Raw genomic sequence first — 2954 nt, 5'->3', positions numbered from 1 at the left:
AAAGTAACACATACACTGAAGATAAATTACCTTATGAGTTATAGAATATTTGTATAAAGAACTCAGGAAGTGAAGATGGTGTATGGAATTATTTGATGAATATTAAAGGTCAGATTGGAAAAGTAAATATTGAGCCACAGTGTTGGTCATTTGGTCAAGTTGAACTACTATATGTGAGGCTAAAGAATTACTAAATGTGTATACAAGCATTGAGGGCAGAGAGTGAAAAGTGGATCAGCCACGGATAAGGGATGCTACATGGCTAATGACACAGATCACCTCTTCTTTGGGCTTCTAAGAACAAGGTTGGTCCCATATTGTAATGGAGCTGAGCTTGCATATGGATACTAAAGTAATGCCAGCTGTGAGGATTAGAGGGCTATGGGGACAAAGAGCAGGGAAGATATTACAAATACCTTGAAAAATTTGTTGGCCCAGCTTCCTGCACTCAGACTGCTTATAGAGCAAGACTGCCTTAAAAGCCGTAAGTGTTCCATCACAAGATCCAACACTTTGTTGATAAGATCTAGTATAATGCAGTGATTTGCACACTTAGAATTACCTGGGGAGCCTTAAAAAATGCCAAAGTTCAGATCCCAAGGGATGATGATATCATTGGTTGGGGATGGGGCTCAGGCATTGGTATTTTTAAGCTCCCCTGGAGATTTGAACGTGCAGTCAAAGCCAACAAACCTTGGATTACTGGTCACCAGCACAAAATTTAGATTCATGGTCCCCACATTCATGATACGTCTGCTTAGCTTTTTTTCTAGCTGTGTATGTAACTTTGGGAAAATTATGTACATGGTATTGGTCTGTATTTGTCTCTTCCTCTCTGAAGTGTAGATAAAATAGTACCTATCTAAAGACTAGCCTAAAGTTTGTCAAGTTTGAATCTTATAAAATTTGACAACTCTCTTTAAAAAATGGAATACATAAAATTGTTAAACTTAGGAATAAAAGTGAATTTCGGTGATTCAAATAAATGAAAGTTAATATAGTAGAAGAATAATATTATTAGCATCTTGAGTTAGACAGGCTTGAATCTTAGCTCTGTTGCTTACTAACTTGGGACACCATGCTAGAAATAACTTTGCATAGAAATAACTGAACACCACGTAGCATATCCAGCAGAGACCATCTCAAATTTTCCTCAGCCAGATCCCAAAAATGTATATTGGTGCAGAAGTTGGGGAGAAAAAAACAATCTTAGTACATTAATATGTTCTTCCTATTCTATATGTTTACATAGGTAAATAAATTAAATGTTGTATGTTATACTTCATTATAAATGCAATCCCAAAAGTTTCTCTTTTATTGTATTTACTATTTAATATATTTTCCTAAAGTTTTATATATCCAAATTGTCATAGAAAAAAATAGTATTGGAAAAAGAGAATTAGCTTTTTTCAGGTGTGTGCTACATTTGAACCTGTGAAACAGATCTATACCTGTCACAAGGATTCCACTTAGAGAAGGACAATCCTATGATTCTATAATCTGTACACACATTTACAATGATGCTTACGCCCTTCAATATACATCAGTCAGGCATGTGATCTGTACACAGTGACACTGGGCATGATGGAGGAAATCCTGCAGCTTAAGTAAGAGTAAGCTGCATAAAATGGCTGATAAAACTTTTGCCCACCGCAGGCTTAAACGGGAAAAATGCATCTTTCTCTGTTATGTTTGCTTTTTGAAATTTTTTTAATGTTTATTTGTTTTTGAGAGAGAGAGAGAGAGAGAGCACAAGTTGGGGAGGAGCAGAGAGAGAGGGAGACACAGAATCCAAAGCAGGCTCCAGGCTCTGAGCTGTCAGTATAGAGTCTGACACGGGGCTCAAACTCACAGACTGTGGGATCATGACCTGAGCCGAAGTTGGTCGCTCAACTGACTGAACCACCCAGGCACCACTCTTGGTATGTTTTCTAAAATACAGTATCATTTGAGTAGATGCCAACTCAGTGGGTAAATCCCAAACTCAAAGCAAAACCTTTGTCTTGTTATTGTGTTTATGCTCCCATTTTTATATATTGACCATTATCAATGGAGGAAGTATTTTTCAGCAACATTAACAAAACAAATAAATAAGATTGGGTATATCCACTCATTTCCATAGAAACAAATTAATAACAAATAAATGTTAAATGTTTTCTTTCACAAATCTATACACATATATTAGGATAATACATCCATAGTGTTTAAAAAAAAAACAAACCCTTGATCCTTGGGAGGAAAAAATGTCTTTCCCCCTCTTTGTCTTTGTAACTTATTCAGTGCCAAGTTTAGCAGTTCATCTAAACTGTGAAACCACACTTGAAGTCCAAAAATGTCATAAGCAATGGGATCAAATTAAGAACATGATGGGAAGCAGAATCCTTAGATGAAATCAGAAAGGTTAAGAGTCCATTTCATTGTTTAAACTTGAAGTATGTACTGTTTACTTCTCATTTGGGACTTCCTGAATTGTTGGTGGGAAGATAATTTTTATCATCACTAAGTCTAAAGGAAAATTAATATAATTATTTCCATCTATAAATTTTAAAACAGGAAAATTTCTCTATTAGAGTCAGGAAACTTCCAAAATCCAGAAGCACTGTCATTCCACTTGGATCAGTGAAGAATCAGGTACAGAGAAAAGTAAAGGAATGCTAAATAGCAGAATACAGTTTAATTGAGGGGAAAAAAAAGCTATGTAATTAAGTCTCAAAAATAATTCAGGCACTCTGGGGAACTTTTACATCTATTTGTTTTCCCACGTCTGTCCAGATAGCACTCTGTAAACAACATTCTCCAAAAGGAGGAAGACCTTTATATCATAGATTTTAGAGAAAAAGTAGAAAGAATCAGAAAAAATTTTAAAGGGGAAGCTTTCCATGATATCACTGAAACTATATTATGATTTTCATGAGACTTTCCAAAAATTAAGATTAACTTAAATAAATGCACTG

Source organism: Suricata suricatta, chromosome 1 (genome assembly GCF_006229205.1).
Source record: "Suricata suricatta isolate VVHF042 chromosome 1, meerkat_22Aug2017_6uvM2_HiC, whole genome shotgun sequence".
NCBI lineage: Eukaryota > Metazoa > Chordata > Mammalia > Carnivora > Herpestidae > Suricata > Suricata suricatta.
The sequence above is the reverse complement of the archived record's forward strand: the minus strand, read 5'-3'. Positions refer to the sequence as shown.